Here is a 19,936-nt window from a genome sequence, read left to right as displayed (position 1 = left end):
ATTAATTATTTTAAAAAGATGGAATTTCGGACAGAAAGTTATTTCGCTCCTTATCCTTTCGGCAATGTGATTCCCAAGCAGAGTTCGATTTCGCTTTCCCACGTTGTCTTTACCTGTGGAATGTCGCAGTTCGACAAGAGCTTCCTGTTCATGTTGGGGTCCATTCTTGAATTTCCAATGGTGCATGCATTGGTCGACAGCTGCAAGGCCTCATCCACATCTGTCGCTTTTCGATTCGCTTCACACCAAGACGAAATTACAGAATCAAGCATTACGTTATTTAAATTGCTCAAAAAAAGTATTGCCAACAATTCTGTCATCTTACTGTAATTCACCAAATGTCCGTCCGTCCGTTCGAAGGTACCGCAAAAACGGCTGAACCAATCACAACGAAATGTTGAGAGTGTCATCCTGGGACCCCCTGGAGTAAAATAGGCCGTATTATTTTTCCAACTTCAGCTTTGGTCTCCAGCATTTACAGGTTTGGACTCCCACATAACGTTGTTTTTCCAGGTACCGCACAAACGGCTGCACCGATCGCAACCTGACGAATGAAAACAAACAGTTAAAAATAATGACCTCCGACAAAGACCTTTGTCAGGACATGGGTTGAATCCCTCCTTGAAAGAATGCCAACCCCCTCCCCGCCATCACGGCCATTTCTCCAACTCACAATCCCACGAGATATGCGGAAAGGACGGCCCAAAACCAATTACCTTCTTTTTGATTCGTATATAAACATCATTAAAAGTAAATAATGTCCTCGGCCAAAGTTCAAACAACGTGAGTTTAATCTCTACATGAGAGAATTGCACATAGCTATTTGGGCGGTGTATAAGCTAACAGATCACTGTCCATCGATCTTGCCAATGCCGTAACACCGATCGGCTCAAAATCCTTTTAACTGTTGACTTGGAAGTTTTTATAATGAAGGAAACATTAACAATGTTGTTAAAAGTTTATTTTGTGATTAATTTGTGATTGGAGTTCTGTTGTTTGGAATGAAAAAAGAGATATCGAGTTCAAGTAAATGACGACATGCCATGCTGGTTTCTACTTTCCAAAAGTGAACTTCGCAGATCGCCATATTCAGATTCGCCACGGACCCACGATCGATGTATTAAAAATTATAAAGTACATTTCCAAGACCGTGCCACAGCACATTACCCACCCAAGGTGGACCAAGAATGTTACCCAGGCGGGTTACCTGCTCGTGCAAGCAATATAATATGTTTACATGACAAAATATATGCCTGAGCACCGGTAAGGTAGACCGAGTAAGGTAAAAGGTAACGTCCTTCCATGTTGAGGTTCACTCAGACTGTTAAATTGTAAAAGTGATGAATATTATTGAAAAACGACTTGATGCTGAAAACAAAGCAGAGGATTTTTATTGAAATGAGAACAATTGAAATAAGTAGCAGAGTGGTGCAGCGGAAGCGTGCTGGGCCCATAACGCAGAGGTTGATGGATCGAAACCATCCTCTGCTAATTAATTATTTTATAAAGATGGAATTTCGGACAGAATGTTGTTCTTTTGCTCCAAATCTCTTCTGCAATGTGATTTGCCAGCAGAGTTCGATTTCGCTTTCCCACGTTGTTTTTACCCATGAAATGTCGCAGGTCGACAGGAGCTGCGTGTTGCTGTTGGGTTCATGTTGGGGTCCATTTTTGAATTTCCAATTGTGCACGCATTTGTCGACAGCTGCAAGGCCTCATCAACATCTGTCGCTTGTCGATTCGCGATGGCACCAAGACGAAATGACAGAATCAAGCATTACGTTATTTAAATGACTCAAAAAAAGTATTGCCAACGATACTGTCATGGCCATAATGCGTTAGTTAAAATAGCGTTACGCAATTTTTGAACGGCTCCATTTTGGAGTTTTGCATTCCATGACCGTGTGATGAATAAGCTCGTTCTTATACAACCGAGGGGAGGATGACATGAATGGGTAAGCGATGTCGAGTGAATTCTTAGCTTCTCTAGAATTTGAAATCCCGATAAGGTATTGTGATTATGCACCATCCGTCGGTCTCCTATTTAGACTTTTCCAGCCAAACCGCTGGGCCGATCCGGCTTTAACTGGGCAGCATGGTTCCGCTCCTCACAGATAATGGGGGTTGCAAAGCACGTTCCCGTCACTTGACCGGAAGTGTGAAAAAATGGCGGACTTCGTGAATTCCTTCAAAATCTTTTTCTCCAGATCCACCAGTCAGAATGCTTCCAAATTTGTGTTCCAAAATCAGGCTGTGGTTGGGATGTTAAATTGTGGGTCATGACGATCACGTGTCTGAGGGAATTTCAAAATGGCCGACTTCGGCAACTTTTTGGGTAAATTGCAAAGATTCCTTTAAAAATCTTTTTCTCCAGATCCACCACTCAGAATTGTGCCCAGATATCGTACTTGGGTACAAAAAAGAACAGAAGGCATTGCTGAGTAAGATGTCTGTACTCAGCGAGTTTGGTCCAAACAACACAGAAATCAAGAAAATGAACAAATCCCAGGACTTCAAAAATGAAGTGAAAAGATCCTGGAAGCCGAAGATGGCAGAAAATTCGGTGGGATGGTAGGTCGGTCAGTCAGGCCGGTCAGTCGGTCAGGTGGTCAGGCCGGTCAGTCGGTCAGTTGGTCAGACTGTCGGTCTGTCATTTGGTCAGGTGGTCGGTCGGTCAGAGATCATTTTAGTGTCCTCTGTTTCAAATTTGTAGGAGGGGTGCGGGACAAATATTAAAAATTATAAAGTACATTTCCAAGACCGTGCCACAGCACATTACCCACCGAAGGTGGACCAAGAAGGTTACCCAGGCGGGAGTACCTGCTAAAGCAAGCAATATAACATGTTTACATGACAAAATATAAGCCTGAGCACACGTAAGGGAGACCAAGTAAGGGAAAGGTAACCTCCTTCCATGTTGAGGTTCACTCAGACTGTTAAATTATAAAAGTGACGAATATTATTGAAAAACTACTTGATGCTGAAAACAAAGAAGAGGATTTATTATTGAAATGAGAGCGAATGAGGTAAGTAAGCAGAGTGGCGCAGCAGAAGCGTGCTGCGTCCATAACCCAGAGGTCGATGAATCGAAACCGTCCTCTGCTAATTAATTATTTTATAAAGATGGAATTTCGGACAGAAAGTTATTTCGCTCCTTATCCTTTCGGCAATGTGATTCCCGAGCAGAGTTCGATTTCGCTTTCCCACGTTGTCTTTACCTGTGGAATGTCGCAGTTCGACAAGAGCTTCCTGTTCATGTTGGGGTCCATTCTTGAATTTCCAATGGTGCATGCATTGGTCGACAGCTGCAAGGCCTCATCCACATCTGTCGCTTTTCGATTCGCTTCGCACCAAGACGAAATTACAGAATCAAGCATTACGTTATTTAAATTGCTCAAAAAAAGTATTGCCAACAATTCTGTCATCTTACTGTAATTCACCAAATGTCCGTCCGTTCGAAGGTACCGCAAAAACGGCTGAACCAATCACAACGAAATGTTGAGAGTGTCATCCTGGGACCCCCTGGAGTAAAATAGGCCGTATTATTTTTCCAATTTCCGCTTTGGTCTCCAGCATTTACAGGTTTGGACTCCCGCATAACGTTGTTTTTCCAGGTACCGCACAAACGGCTGCACCGATCGCAACCTGACGAATGAAAACAAACAGTTAAAAATAATGACCTCCGACAAAGACCTTTGTCAGGACATGGGTTGAATCCCTCCTTGAAAGAATGCCAACCCCCTCCCCGCCATCACGGCCATTTCTCCAACTCACAATCCCACGAGATATGCAGAAAGGACGGCCCAAAACCAATTACCTTCTTTTTGATTCGTATATAAACATCATTAAAAGTAAATAATGTCCTCGGCCAAAGTTCAAACAACGTGAGTTTAATCTCTACATGAGAGAATTGCACATAGCTATTTGGGCGGTGTATAAGCTAACAGATCACTGTCCATCGATCTTGCCAATGCCGTAACACCGATCGGCTCAAAATCCTTTTAACTGTTGACTTGGAAGTTTTTATAATGAAGGAAACATTAACAATGTTGTTAAAAGTTTATTTTGTGATTAATTTGTGATTGGAGTTCTGTTGTTTGGAATGAAAAAAGAGATATCGAGTTCAAGTAAATGACGACATGCCATGCTGGTTTCTACTTTCCAAAAGTGAACTTCGCAGATCGCCATATTCAGATTCGCCATGGACCCACGATCGATGTATTAAAAATTATAAAGTACATTTCCAAGACCGTGCCACAGCACATTACCCACCCAAGGTGGACCAAGAAGGTTACCCAGGCGGGTTACCTGCTCGTGCAAGCAATATAATATGTTTACATGACAAAATATATGCCTGAGCACCGGTAAGGTAGATCGAGTAAGGTAAAAGGTAACGTCCTTCCATGTTGAGGTTCACTCAGACTGTTAAATTGTAAAAGTGATGAATATTATTGAAAAACGACTTGATGCTGAAAACAAAGCAGAGGATTTTTATTGAAATGAGAACAATTGAAATAAGTAGCAGAGTGGCGCAGCGGAAGCGTGCTGGGCCCATAACCCAGAGGTCGATGGATCGAAACCATCCTCTGCTAATTAATTATTTTATAAAGATGGAATTTCGGACAAAATGTTGTTCTTTTGCTCCACATCTCTTCTGCAATGTGATTTGCCAGCAGAGTTCGATTTCGCTTTCCCACGTTGTTTTTACCCATGAAATGTCGCAGGTCGACAGGAGCTGCGTGTTGCTGTTGGGTTCATGTTGGGGTCCATTTTTGAATTTCCAATTGTGCACGCATTTGTCGACCGCTGCAAGGCCTCATCAACATCTGTCGCTTGTCGATTCGCGATGGCACCAAGACGAAATGACAGAATCAAGCATTACGTTATTTAAATGACTCAAAAAAAGTATTGCCAACGATACTGTCATGGCCATAATGCGTTAGTTAAAATAGCGTTACGCAATTTTTGAACGGCTCCATTTTGGAGTTTTGCATTCCATGACCGTGTGATGAATAAGCTCGTTCTTATACAACCGAGGGGAGGATGACATGAATGGGTAAGCAATGTCGAGTGAATTCTTAGCTTCTCTAGAATTTGAAATCCCGATAAGGTATTGTGATTATGCACCATCCGTCGGTCTCCTATTTAGACTTTTCCGGCCAAACCGCTGGGCCGATCCGGCTTTAACTGGGCAGCATGGTTCCGCTCCTCACAGATAATGGGGGTTGCAAAGCACGTTCCCGTCACTTGACCGGAAGTGCGAAAAAATGGCGGACTTCGTGAATTCCTTCAAAATCTTTTTCTCCAGATCCACCAGTCAGAATGCTTCCAAATTTGTGTTCCAAAATCAGGCTGTGGTTGGGATGTTAAATTGTGGGTCATGACGATCACGTGTCTGAGGGAATTTCAAAATGGCCGACTTCGGCAACTTTTTGGGTAAATTGCAAAGATTCCTTTAAAAATCTTTTTCTCCAGATCCACCACTCAGAATTGTGCCCAGATATCGTACTTGGGTACAAAAAAGAACAGAAGGCATTGCTGAGTAAGATGTCTGTACTCAGCGAGTTTGGTCCAAACAACACAGAAATCAAGAAAATGAACAAATCCCAGGACTTCAAAAATGAAGTGAAAAGATCCTGGAAGCCGAAGATGGCAGAAAATTCGGTGGGATGGTAGGTCGGTCAGTCAGGCCGGTCAGTCGGTCAGGTGGTCAGGCCGGTCAGTCGGTCAGTTGGTCAGACTGTCGGTCTGTCATTTGGTCAGGTGGTCGGTCGGTCAGAGATCATTTTAGTGTCCTCTGTTTCAAATTTGTAGGAGGGGTGCGGGACAAATATTAAAAATTATAAAGTACATTTCCAAGACCGTGCCACAGCACATTACCCACCGAAGGTGGACCAAGAAGGTTACCCAGGCGGGAGTACCTGCTAAAGCAAGCAATATAACATGTTTACATGACAAAATATAAGCCTGAGCACAGGTAAGGGAGACCAAGTAAGGGAAAGGTAACCTCCTTCCATGTTGAGGTTCACTCAGACTGTTAAATTATAAAAGTGACGAATATTATTGAAAAACTACTTGATGCTGAAAACAAAGAAGAGGATTTATTATTGAAATGAGAGCGAATGAGGTAAGTAAGCAGAGTGGCGCAGCGGAAGCGTGCTGGGCCCATAACCCAGAGGTCGATGGATCGAAACCATCCTCTGCTAATTAATTATTTTAAAAAGATGGAATTTCGGACAGAAAGTTATTTCGCTCCTTATCCTTTCGGCAATGTGATTCCCAAGCAGAGTTCGATTTCGCTTTCCCACGTTGTCTTTACCTGTGGAATGTCGCAGTTCGACAAGAGCTTCCTGTTCATGTTGGGGTCCATTCTTGAATTTCCAATGGTGCATGCATTGGTCGACAGCTGCAAGGCCTCATCCACATCTGTCGCTTTTCGATTCGCTTCACACCAAGACGAAATTACAGAATCAAGCATTACGTTATTTAAATTGCTCAAAAAAAGTATTGCCAACAATTCTGTCATCTTACTGTAATTCACCAAATGTCCGTCCGTCCGTTCGAAGGTACCGCAAAAACGGCTGAACCAATCACAACGAAATGTTGAGAGTGTCATCCTGGGACCCCCTGGAGTAAAATAGGCCGTATTATTTTTCCAACTTCAGCTTTGGTCTCCAGCATTTACAGGTTTGGACTCCCACATAACGTTGTTTTTCCAGGTACCGCACAAACGGCTGCACCGATCGCAACCTGACGAATGAAAACAAACAGTTAAAAATAATGACCTCCGACAAAGACCTTTGTCAGGACATGGGTTGAATCCCTCCTTGAAAGAATGCCAACCCCCTCCCCGCCATCACGGCCATTTCTCCAACTCACAATCCCACGAGATATGCGGAAAGGACGGCCCAAAACCAATTACCTTCTTTTTGATTCGTATATAAACATCATTAAAAGTAAATAATGTCCTCGGCCAAAGTTCAAACAACGTGAGTTTAATCTCTACATGAGAGAATTGCACATAGCTATTTGGGCGGTGTATAAGCTAACAGATCACTGTCCATCGATCTTGCCAATGCCGTAACACCGATCGGCTCAAAATCCTTTTAACTGTTGACTTGGAAGTTTTTATAATGAAGGAAACATTAACAATGTTGTTAAAAGTTTATTTTGTGATTAATTTGTGATTGGAGTTCTGTTGTTTGGAATGAAAAAAGAGATATCGAGTTCAAGTAAATGACGACATGCCATGCTGGTTTCTACTTTCCAAAAGTGAACTTCGCAGATCGCCATATTCAGATTCGCCACGGACCCACGATCGATGTATTAAAAATTATAAAGTACATTTCCAAGACCGTGCCACAGCACATTACCCACCCAAGGTGGACCAAGAATGTTACCCAGGCGGGTTACCTGCTCGTGCAAGCAATATAATATGTTTACATGACAAAATATATGCCTGAGCACCGGTAAGGTAGACCGAGTAAGGTAAAAGGTAACGTCCTTCCATGTTGAGGTTCACTCAGACTGTTAAATTGTAAAAGTGATGAATATTATTGAAAAACGACTTGATGCTGAAAACAAAGCAGAGGATTTTTATTGAAATGAGAACAATTGAAATAAGTAGCAGAGTGGTGCAGCGGAAGCGTGCTGGGCCCATAACGCAGAGGTTGATGGATCGAAACCATCCTCTGCTAATTAATTATTTTATAAAGATGGAATTTCGGACAGAATGTTGTTCTTTTGCTCCAAATCTCTTCTGCAATGTGATTTGCCAGCAGAGTTCGATTTCGCTTTCCCACGTTGTTTTTACCCATGAAATGTCGCAGGTCGACAGGAGCTGCGTGTTGCTGTTGGGTTCATGTTGGGGTCCATTTTTGAATTTCCAATTGTGCACGCATTTGTCGACAGCTGCAAGGCCTCATCAACATCTGTCGCTTGTCGATTCGCGATGGCACCAAGACGAAATGACAGAATCAAGCATTACGTTATTTAAATGACTCAAAAAAAGTATTGCCAACGATACTGTCATGGCCATAATGCGTTAGTTAAAATAGCGTTACGCAATTTTTGAACGGCTCCATTTTGGAGTTTTGCATTCCATGACCGTGTGATGAATAAGCTCGTTCTTATACAACCGAGGGGAGGATGACATGAATGGGTAAGCGATGTCGAGTGAATTCTTAGCTTCTCTAGAATTTGAAATCCCGATAAGGTATTGTGATTATGCACCATCCGTCGGTCTCCTATTTAGACTTTTCCAGCCAAACCGCTGGGCCGATCCGGCTTTAACTGGGCAGCATGGTTCCGCTCCTCACAGATAATGGGGGTTGCAAAGCACGTTCCCGTCACTTGACCGGAAGTGTGAAAAAATGGCGGACTTCGTGAATTCCTTCAAAATCTTTTTCTCCAGATCCACCAGTCAGAATGCTTCCAAATTTGTGTTCCAAAATCAGGCTGTGGTTGGGATGTTAAATTGTGGGTCATGACGATCACGTGTCTGAGGGAATTTCAAAATGGCCGACTTCGGCAACTTTTTGGGTAAATTGCAAAGATTCCTTTAAAAATCTTTTTCTCCAGATCCACCACTCAGAATTGTGCCCAGATATCGTACTTGGGTACAAAAAAGAACAGAAGGCATTGCTGAGTAAGATGTCTGTACTCAGCGAGTTTGGTCCAAACAACACAGAAATCAAGAAAATGAACAAATCCCAGGACTTCAAAAATGAAGTGAAAAGATCCTGGAAGCCGAAGATGGCAGAAAATTCGGTGGGATGGTAGGTCGGTCAGTCAGGCCGGTCAGTCGGTCAGGTGGTCAGGCCGGTCAGTCGGTCAGTTGGTCAGACTGTCGGTCTGTCATTTGGTCAGGTGGTCGGTCGGTCAGAGATCATTTTAGTGTCCTCTGTTTCAAATTTGTAGGAGGGGTGCGGGACAAATATTAAAAATTATAAAGTACATTTCCAAGACCGTGCCACAGCACATTACCCACCGAAGGTGGACCAAGAAGGTTACCCAGGCGGGAGTACCTGCTAAAGCAAGCAATATAACATGTTTACATGACAAAATATAAGCCTGAGCACACGTAAGGGAGACCAAGTAAGGGAAAGGTAACCTCCTTCCATGTTGAGGTTCACTCAGACTGTTAAATTATAAAAGTGACGAATATTATTGAAAAACTACTTGATGCTGAAAACAAAGAAGAGGATTTATTATTGAAATGAGAGCGAATGAGGTAAGTAAGCAGAGTGGCGCAGCAGAAGCGTGCTGCGTCCATAACCCAGAGGTCGATGAATCGAAACCGTCCTCTGCTAATTAATTATTTTATAAAGATGGAATTTCGGACAGAAAGTTATTTCGCTCCTTATCCTTTCGGCAATGTGATTCCCGAGCAGAGTTCGATTTCGCTTTCCCACGTTGTCTTTACCTGTGGAATGTCGCAGTTCGACAAGAGCTTCCTGTTCATGTTGGGGTCCATTCTTGAATTTCCAATGGTGCATGCATTGGTCGACAGCTGCAAGGCCTCATCCACATCTGTCGCTTTTCGATTCGCTTCGCACCAAGACGAAATTACAGAATCAAGCATTACGTTATTTAAATTGCTCAAAAAAAGTATTGCCAACAATTCTGTCATCTTACTGTAATTCACCAAATGTCCGTCCGTTCGAAGGTACCGCAAAAACGGCTGAACCAATCACAACGAAATGTTGAGAGTGTCATCCTGGGACCCCCTGGAGTAAAATAGGCCGTATTATTTTTCCAATTTCCGCTTTGGTCTCCAGCATTTACAGGTTTGGACTCCCGCATAACGTTGTTTTTCCAGGTACCGCACAAACGGCTGCACCGATCGCAACCTGACGAATGAAAACAAACAGTTAAAAATAATGACCTCCGACAAAGACCTTTGTCAGGACATGGGTTGAATCCCTCCTTGAAAGAATGCCAACCCCCTCCCCGCCATCACGGCCATTTCTCCAACTCACAATCCCACGAGATATGCAGAAAGGACGGCCCAAAACCAATTACCTTCTTTTTGATTCGTATATAAACATCATTAAAAGTAAATAATGTCCTCGGCCAAAGTTCAAACAACGTGAGTTTAATCTCTACATGAGAGAATTGCACATAGCTATTTGGGCGGTGTATAAGCTAACAGATCACTGTCCATCGATCTTGCCAATGCCGTAACACCGATCGGCTCAAAATCCTTTTAACTGTTGACTTGGAAGTTTTTATAATGAAGGAAACATTAACAATGTTGTTAAAAGTTTATTTTGTGATTAATTTGTGATTGGAGTTCTGTTGTTTGGAATGAAAAAAGAGATATCGAGTTCAAGTAAATGACGACATGCCATGCTGGTTTCTACTTTCCAAAAGTGAACTTCGCAGATCGCCATATTCAGATTCGCCATGGACCCACGATCGATGTATTAAAAATTATAAAGTACATTTCCAAGACCGTGCCACAGCACATTACCCACCCAAGGTGGACCAAGAAGGTTACCCAGGCGGGTTACCTGCTCGTGCAAGCAATATAATATGTTTACATGACAAAATATATGCCTGAGCACCGGTAAGGTAGATCGAGTAAGGTAAAAGGTAACGTCCTTCCATGTTGAGGTTCACTCAGACTGTTAAATTGTAAAAGTGATGAATATTATTGAAAAACGACTTGATGCTGAAAACAAAGCAGAGGATTTTTATTGAAATGAGAACAATTGAAATAAGTAGCAGAGTGGCGCAGCGGAAGCGTGCTGGGCCCATAACCCAGAGGTCGATGGATCGAAACCATCCTCTGCTAATTAATTATTTTATAAAGATGGAATTTCGGACAAAATGTTGTTCTTTTGCTCCACATCTCTTCTGCAATGTGATTTGCCAGCAGAGTTCGATTTCGCTTTCCCACGTTGTTTTTACCCATGAAATGTCGCAGGTCGACAGGAGCTGCGTGTTGCTGTTGGGTTCATGTTGGGGTCCATTTTTGAATTTCCAATTGTGCACGCATTTGTCGACCGCTGCAAGGCCTCATCAACATCTGTCGCTTGTCGATTCGCGATGGCACCAAGACGAAATGACAGAATCAAGCATTACGTTATTTAAATGACTCAAAAAAAGTATTGCCAACGATACTGTCATGGCCATAATGCGTTAGTTAAAATAGCGTTACGCAATTTTTGAACGGCTCCATTTTGGAGTTTTGCATTCCATGACCGTGTGATGAATAAGCTCGTTCTTATACAACCGAGGGGAGGATGACATGAATGGGTAAGCGATGTCGAGTGAATTCTTAGCTTCTCTAGAATTTGAAATCCCGATAAGGTATTGTGATTATGCACCATCCGTCGGTCTCCTATTTAGACTTTTCCGGCCAAACCGCTGGGCCGATCCGGCTTTAACTGGGCAGCATGGTTCCGCTCCTCACAGATAATGGGGGTTGCAAAGCACGTTCCCGTCACTTGACCGGAAGTGTGAAAAAATGGCGGACTTCGTGAATTCCTTCAAAATCTTTTTCTCGAGATCCACCAGTCAGAATGCTTCCAAATTTGTGTTCCAAAATCAGGCTGTGGTTGGGATGTTAAATTGTGGGTCATGACGATCACGTGTCTGAGGGAATTTCAAAATGGCCGACTTCGGCAACTTTTTGGGTAAATTGCAAAGATTCCTTTAAAAATCTTTTTCTCCAGATCCACCACTCAGAATTGTGCCCAGATATCTACTTGGGTACAAAAAAGAACAGAAGGCATTGCTGAGTAAGATGTCTGTACTCAGCGAGTTTGGTCCAAACAACACAGAAATCAAGAAAATGAACAAATCCCAGGACTTCAAAAATGAAGTGAAAAGATCCTGGAAGCCGAAGATGGCAGAAAATTCGGTGGGATGGTAGGTCGGTCAGTCAGGCCGGTCAGTCGGTCAGGTGGTCAGGCCGGTCAGTCGGTCAGTTGGTCAGACTGTCGGTCTGTCATTTGGTCAGGTGGTCGGTCGGTCAGAGATCATTTTAGTGTCCTCTGTTTCAAATTTGTAGGAGGGGTGCGGGACAAATATTAAAAATTATAAAGTACATTTCCAAGACCGTGCCACAGCACATTACCCACCGAAGGTGGACCAAGAAGGTTACCCAGGCGGGAGTACCTGCTAAAGCAAGCAATATAACATGTTTACATGACAAAATATAAGCCTGAGCACACGTAAGGGAGACCAAGTAAGGGAAAGGTAACCTCCTTCCATGTTGAGGTTCACTCAGACTGTTAAATTATAAAAGTGACGAATATTATTGAAAAACTACTTGATGCTGAAAACAAAGAAGAGGATTTATTATTGAAATGAGAGCGAATGAGGTAAATAAGCAGAGTGGCGCAGCGGAAGCGTGCTGGGCCCATAACCCAGAGGTCGATGGATCGAAACCATCCTCTGCTAATTAATTATTTTATAAAGATGGAATTTCGGACAGAAAGTTATTTCGCTCCTTATCCTTTCGGCAATGTGATTCCCGAGCAGAGTTCGATTTCGCTTTCCCACGTTGTCTTTACCTGTGGAATGTCGCAGTTCGACAAGAGCTTCCTGTTCATGTTGGGGTCCATTCTTGAATTTCCAATGGTGCATGCATTGGTCGACAGCTGCAAGGCCTCATCCACATCTGTCGCTTTTCGATTCGCTTCGCACCAAGACGAAATTACAGAATCAAGCATTAACGTTATTTAAATTGCTCAAAAAAAGTATTGCCAACAATTCTGTCATCTTACTGTAATTCACCAAATGTCCGTCCGTCCGTTCGAAGGTACCGCAAAAACGGCTGAACCAATCACAACGAAATGTTGAGAGTGTCATCCTGGGACCCCCTGGAGTAAAATAGGCCGTATTATTTTTCCAATTTCAGCTTTGGTCTCCAGCATTTACAGGTTTGGACTCCCGCATAACGTTGTTTTTCCAGGTACCGCACAAACGGCTGCACCGATCGCAACCTGACGAATGAAAACAAACAGTTAAAAATAATGACCTCCGACAAAGACCTTTGTCAGGACATGGGTTGAATCCCTCCTTGAAAGAATGCCAACCCCCTCCCCGCCATCACGGCCATTTCTCCAACTCACAATCCCACGAGATATGCGGAAAGGACGGCCCAAAACCAATTACCTTCTTTTTGATTCGTATATAAACATCATTAAAAGTAAATAATGTCCTCGGCCAAAGTTCAAACAACGTGAGTTTAATCTCTACATGAGAGAATTGCACATAGCTATTTGGGCGGTGTATAAGCTAACAGATCACTGTCCATCGATCTTGCCAATGCCGTAACACCGATCGGCTCAAAATCCTTTTAACTGTTGACTTGGAAGTTTTTATAATGAAGGAAACATTAACAATGTTGTTAAAAGTTTATTTTGTGATTAATTTGTGATTGGAGTTCTGTTGTTTGGAATGAAAAAAGAGATATCGAGTTCAAGTAAATGACGACATGCCATGCTGGTTTCTACTTTCCAAAAGTGAACTTCGCAGATCGCCATATTCAGATTCGCCATGGACCCACGATCGATGTATTAAAAATTATAAAGTACATTTCCAAGACCGTGCCACAGCACATTACCCACCCAAGGTGGACCAAGAAGGTTACCCAGGCGGGTTACCTGCTCGTGCAAGCAATATAATATGTTTACATGACAAAATATATGCCTGAGCACCGGTAAGGTAGACCGAGTAAGGTAAAAGGTAACGTCCTTCCATGTTGAGGTTCACTCAGACTGTTAAATTGTAAAAGTGATGAATATTATTGAAAAACGACTTGATGCTGAAAACAAAGCAGAGGATTTTTATTGAAATGAGAACAATTGAAATAAGTAGCAGAGTGGCGCAGCGGAAGCGTGCTGGGCCCATAACCCAGAGGTCGATGGATCGAAACCATCCTCTGCTAATTAATTATTTTATAAAGATGGAATTTCGGACAGAATGTTGTTCTTTTGCTCCACATCTCTTCTGCAATGTGATTTGCCAGCAGAGTTCGATTTCGCTTTCCCACGTTGTTTTTACCCATGAAATGTCGCAGGTCGACAGGAGCTGCGTGTTGCTGTTGGGTTCATGTTGGGGTCCATTTTTGAATTTCCAATTGTGCACGCATTTGTCGACAGCTGCAAGGCCTCATCAACATCTGTCGCTTGTCGATTCGCGATGGCACCAAGACGAAATGACAGAATCAAGCATTACGTTATTTAAATGACTCAAAAAAAGTATTGCCAACGATACTGTCATGGCCATAATGCGTTAGTTAAAATAGCGTTACGCAATTTTTGAACGGCTCCATTTTGGAGTTTTGCATTCCATGACCGTGTGATGAATAAGCTCGTTCTTATACAACCGAGGGGAGGATGACATGAATGGGTAAGCGATGTCGAGTGAATTCTTAGCTTCTCTAGAATTTGAAATCCCGATAAGGTATTGTGATTATGCACCATCCGTCGGTCTCCTATTTAGACTTTTCCGGCCAAACCGCTGGGCCGATCCGGCTTTAACTGGGCAGCATGGTTCCGCTCCTCACAGATAATGGGGGTTGCAAAGCACGTTCCCGTCACTTGACCGGAAGTGTGAAAAAATGGCGGACTTCGTGAATTCCTTCAAAATCTTTTTCTCCAGATCCACCAGTCAGAATGCTTCCAAATTTGTGTTCCAAAATCAGGCTGTGGTTGGGATGTTAAATTGTGGGTCATGACGATCACGTGTCTGAGGGAATTTCAAAATGGCCGACTTCGGCAACTTTTTAGGTAAATTGCAAAGATTCCTTTAAAAATCTTTTTCTCCAGATCCACCACTCAGAATTGTGCCCAGATATCGTACTTGGGTACAAAAAAGAACAGAAGGCATTGCTGAGTAAGATGTCTGTACTCAGCGAGTTTGGTCCAAACAACACAGAAATCAAGAAAATGAACAAATCCCAGGACTTCAAAAATGAAGTGAAAAGATCCTGGAAGCCGAAGATGGCAGAAAATTCGGTGGGATGGTAGGTCGGTCAGTCAGGCCGGTCAGTCGGTCAGGTGGTCAGGCCGGTCAGTCGGTCAGTTGGTCAGACTGTCGGTCTGTCATTTGGTCAGGTGGTCGGTCGGTCAGAGATCATTTTAGTGTCCTCTGTTTCAAATTTGTAGGAGGGGTGCGGGACAAATATTAAAAATTATAAAGTACATTTCCAAGACCGTGCCACAGCACATTACCCACCGAAGGTGGACCAAGAAGGTTACCCAGGCGGGAGTACCTGCTAAAGCAAGTAATATAACATGTTTACATGACAAAATATAAGCCTGAGCACACGTAAGGGAGACCAAGTAAGGGAAAGGTAACCTCCTTCCATGTTGAGGTTCACTCAGACTGTTAAATTATAAAAGTGACGAATATTATTGAAAAACTACTTGATGCTGAAAACAAAGAAGAGGATTTATTATTGAAATGAGAGCGAATGAGGTAAGTAAGCAGAGTGGCGCAGCGGAAGCGTGCTGGGCCCATAACCCAGAGGTCGATGGATCGAAACCATCCTCTGCTAATTAATTATTTTATAAAGATGGAATTTCGGACAAAAAGTACTTTCGCTCCTTATCCTTTCGGCAATGTGATTCCCGAGCAGAGTTCCTTTTCGCTTTCCCACGTTGTCTTTACCTGTGGAATGTCGCAGTTCGACAAGAGCTTCCTGTTCATGTTGGGGTCCATTCTTGAATTTCCAATGGTGCATGCATTGGTCGACAGCTGCAAGGCCTCATCCACATCTGTCGCTTTTCGATTCGCTTCGCACCAAGCCGAAATTACAGAATCAAGCATTACGTTATTTAAATTGCTCAAAAAAAGTATTGCCAACAATTCTGTCATCTTACTGTAATTCACCAAATGTCCGTCCGTCCGTCCGTCCGTCCGTTCGAAGGTACCGCAAAAACGGCTGAACCAATCACAACGAAATGCTGAGAGTGTCATCCTGGGACCCCCTGGAGTAAAATAGGCCGTATTATTTTTCCAATTTCAGCTTTGGTCTCCAGCATTTACAGGTTTGGACTCCCGCATAACATTGTTTTTCCAGGTACCGCACAAACGACTGCACCGATCGCAACCTGACGAATGAAAACACACAGTTACAAATAATGACCTCCAACAAAGACCTTTGTCAGGACATGGGTTGAATCCCTGCTTGAAAGAATGCCAACCCCCTCCCCGCCATCACGGCCATCTCTCCAACTCACAATCCCACGAGATATGCAGAAAGGATGGCCCAAAACCAATTATCTTCTTTTTGATTCGTATATAAACATCATTAAAAGTAAATAATGTCCTCGGCCAAAGTTCAAACAACGTGAGTTTAATCTCTACATGAGGGAATTGCACATAGCTATTTGGGCGGTGTATAAGCTAACAGATCACTGTCTCCATCGATCTTGCCAATGCCGTAACACCGATCGGCTCAAAATCCTTTTAACTGTTGACTTGGAAGTTTTTATAATGAAGGAAACATTAACAATGTTGTTAAAAGTTTATTTTGTGATTAATTTGTGATTGGAGTTCTGTTGTTTGGAATGAAAAAAGAGATATCGAGTTCAAGTAAATGACGACATGCCATGATGGTTTCTACTTTCCAAACATGAACTTCGGAGATCGCAATATTCAGATTCACCACGGACCCACGGTCGATGTATTAAAAATTATGAAGTACATTTCCAAGACCGTGCCACAGCACATTACCCACCCAAGGTGGACCAAGAAGGTTACCCAGGCGGGTTACCTGCTCGTGCAAGCAATATAATATGTTTACATGAGAAAATATATGCCTGAGCACCGGTAAGGTAGACCGAGTAAGGTAAAAGGTAACGTCCTTCCATGTTGAGGTTCACTCAGACTGTTAAATTGTAAAAGTGATGAATATTATTGAAAAACGACTTGATGCTGAAACAAAGAAGAGGCTTTTTATTGAAATGAGAACAATTGAAATAAGTATCAGAGTGGTGCAGCGGAAGCGTGCTGGGCCCATAACCCAGAGATCGATGGATCGAAACCATCCTCTGCTAATTAATTATTTTATAAAGATGGAATTTCGGACAGAATGTTGTTCTTTCGCTCCTCATCTCTTCTGCAATGTGATTTGCCAGCAGAGTTCGATTTCGCTTTCCCACTTTGTTTTTACCCGTGAAATGTCGCAGGTCGACAAGAGCTGCCTGTTCATGTTGGGGTCCATTCTTGAATTTCCAATGGTGCATGCATTGGTCGACAGCTGCAAGGCCTCATCCACATCTGTCGCTTGTCGATTCGCTTCGCACCAAGACGAAATTACAGAATCAAGCATTACGTTATTTAAATTGCTCAAAAAAAGTATTGCCAACAATTCTGTCATCTTACTGTAATTCACCAAATGTCCGTCTGTCCGTCCGTCCGTCTGTCCGTTCGAAGGTACCGCAAAACGGCTGAACCAATCACAACGAAATGTTGAGTGGGTCATCCTGGGACCCCCTGGAGTAAAATAGGCCGTATTATTTTTCCAATTTCAGCTTTGGTCTCCAGCATTTACAGGTTTGGACTCCCGCATAACGTTGTTTTTCCAGGTACCGCACAAACGGCTGCACCGATCGCAACCTGACGAATGAAAACAAACAGTTAAAAATAATGACCTCCGACAAAGACCTTTGTCAGGACATGGGTTGAATCCCTCCTTGAAAGAATGCCAACCCCCTCCCCGCCATCACGGCCATCTCTCCAACTCACAATCCCACGAGATATGCGGAAAGGACGGCCCAAAACCAATTACCTTCTTTTTGATTCGTATATAAACATCATTAAAAGTAAATAATGTCCTCGGCCAAAGTTCAAACAACGTGAGTTTAATCTCTACATGAGAGAATTGCACATAGCTATTTGGGCGGTGTATAAGCTAACAGATCACTGTCCATCGATCTTGCCAATGCCATAACACCGATCGGCTCAAAATCCTTTTAACTGTTGACTTGGGAGTTTTTATAATGAAGGAAACATTAACAATGTTGTTAAAAGTTTATTTTGTGATTAATTTGTGATTGGAGTTCTGTTGTTTGGAATGAAAAAAGAGATATCGAGTTAAAGTAAATGACGACATGCCATGATGGTTTCTACTTTCCAAAAGTGAACTTCGGAGACCGCCATATTCAGATTCGCCACGGACCCACGATCGATGTATTAAAAATTATAAAGTACATTTCCAAGACCGTGCCACAGCACATTACCTACCCAAGGTGGACCAAGAAGGTTACCCAGGCGGGTTACCTGCTCGTGCAAGCAATATAATATGTTTACATGACAAAATATATGCCTGAGCACCGGTAAGGTAGACCGAGTAAGGTAAAAGGTAACGTCCTTCCATGTTGAGGTTCACTCAGACTGTTAAATTGTAAAAGTGATGAATATTATTGAAAAACGACTTGATGCTGAAAACAAAGAAGAGGATTTTTATTGAAATGAGAACAATTGAAATAAGTAGCAGAGTGGCGCAGCGGAAGCGTGCTGGGCCCATAACCCAGAGGTCAATGGATCGAAACCATCCTCTGCTAATTAATTATTTTATAAAGATGGAATTTCGGACAGAATGTTGTTCTTTTGCTCCACATCTCTTCTGCAATGTGATTTGCCAGCAGAGTTCGATTTCGCTTTCCCACGTTGTTTTTACCCATGAAATGTCGCAGGTCGACAAGAGCTGCGTGTTGCTGTTGGGTTCATGTTGGGGTCCATTTTTGAATTTCCAATTGTGCACGCATTTGTCGACAGCTGCAAGGCCTCATCAACATCTGTCGCTTGTCGATTCGCGATGGCACCAAGACGAAATGACAGAATCAAGCATTACGTTATTTAAATGACTCAAAAAAAGTATTGCCAACGATACTGTCATGGCCCTAATGCGTTAGTTAAAATAGCGTTACGCAATTTTTGAACGGCTCCATTTTGGAGTTTTGCATTCCATGACCGTGTGATGAATAAGCTCGTTCTTAAAGAACCGAGGGGAGGATGACATGAATGGGTAAGCGATGTCGAGTGAATTCTTAGCTTCTCTAGAATTTGAAATCCCGATAAGGTATTGTGATTATGCACCATCCGTCGGTCTCCTATTTAGACTTTTCCGGCCAAACCGCTGGGCCGATCCGGCTTTAACTGGGCAGCATGGTTCCGCTCCTAACAGATAATGGGGGTTGAAAGCACGTTCCCGTCACTTGACCGGAAGTGTGAAAAAATGGCGGACTTCGTGAATTCCTTCAAAATCTTTTTCTCCAGATCCACCAGTCAGAATGCTTCCAAATTTGTGTTCCAAAATCAGGCTGTGGTTGGGATGTTAAATTGTGGGTCATGACGATCACGTGTCTGAGGGAATTTCAAAATGGCCGACTTCGTCAACTTTTTGGGTAAATTGCAAAGATTCCTTTAAAAATCTTTTTCTCCAGATCCACCACTCAGAATTGTGCCCAGATATCGTACTTGGGTACAAAAAAGAACAGAAGGCATTGCTGAGTAAGATGTCTGTACTCAGCGAGTTTGGTCCAAACAACACAGAAATCAAGAAAATGAACAAATCCCAGGACTTCAAAAATGAAGTGAAAAGATCCTGGAAGCCGAAGATGGCAGAAAATTCGGTGGGATGGTAGGTCGGTCAGTCAGGCCGGTCAGTCGGTCAGGTGGTCAGGCCGGTCAGTCGGTCAGTTGGTCAGACTGTCGGTCTGTCATTTGGTCAGGTGGTCGGTCGGTCAGAGATCATTTTAGTGTCCTCTGTTTCAAATTTGTAGGAGGGGTGCGGGACAAATATTAAAAATTATAAAGTACATTTCCAAGACCGTGCCACAGCACATTACCCACCTAAGGTGGACCAAGAAGGTTACCCAGGCGGGAGTACCTGCTAAAGCAAGCAATATAACATGTTTACATGACAAAATATAAGCCTGAGCACAGGTAAGGGAGACCAAGTAAGGGA

General features: G+C 42.9%; 6 non-coding genes across 6 annotated transcripts; all 6 read left to right on the top strand.

The window, feature by feature from the left end:
• The first annotated feature begins 4,520 nt into the window (after window positions 1-4,520).
• TRNAM-CAU (transfer RNA methionine (anticodon CAU)) lies at window positions 4,521-4,592 on the top strand. The gene has a single exon. It is a non-coding gene; the product is annotated as a tRNA-Met (tRNA).
• A 1,542-nt stretch (window positions 4,593-6,134) lies between these two features.
• Window positions 6,135-6,206, top strand: TRNAM-CAU (transfer RNA methionine (anticodon CAU)). The gene has a single exon. It is a non-coding gene; the product is annotated as a tRNA-Met (tRNA).
• A 4,520-nt stretch (window positions 6,207-10,726) lies between these two features.
• On the top strand, window positions 10,727-10,798 carry TRNAM-CAU (transfer RNA methionine (anticodon CAU)). The gene has a single exon. It is a non-coding gene; the product is annotated as a tRNA-Met (tRNA).
• A 1,541-nt stretch (window positions 10,799-12,339) lies between these two features.
• On the top strand, window positions 12,340-12,411 carry TRNAM-CAU (transfer RNA methionine (anticodon CAU)). Its single transcript has one exon. It is a non-coding gene; the product is annotated as a tRNA-Met (tRNA).
• Window positions 12,412-13,831: 1,420 nt separating this feature from the next.
• On the top strand, window positions 13,832-13,903 carry TRNAM-CAU (transfer RNA methionine (anticodon CAU)). Its single transcript has one exon. It is a non-coding gene; the product is annotated as a tRNA-Met (tRNA).
• A 1,542-nt stretch (window positions 13,904-15,445) lies between these two features.
• TRNAM-CAU (transfer RNA methionine (anticodon CAU)) lies at window positions 15,446-15,517 on the top strand. Its single transcript has one exon. It is a non-coding gene; the product is annotated as a tRNA-Met (tRNA).
• Window positions 15,518-19,936: the final 4,419 nt, after the last annotated feature.

Source organism: Myxine glutinosa, chromosome 2, assembly GCF_964187855.1.
Source record: "Myxine glutinosa chromosome 2, kmMyxGlut1.1, whole genome shotgun sequence".
Taxonomy (NCBI): domain Eukaryota; kingdom Metazoa; phylum Chordata; class Myxini; order Myxiniformes; family Myxinidae; genus Myxine; species Myxine glutinosa.
This window is presented reverse-complemented; position numbering and strand designations above follow the sequence as displayed.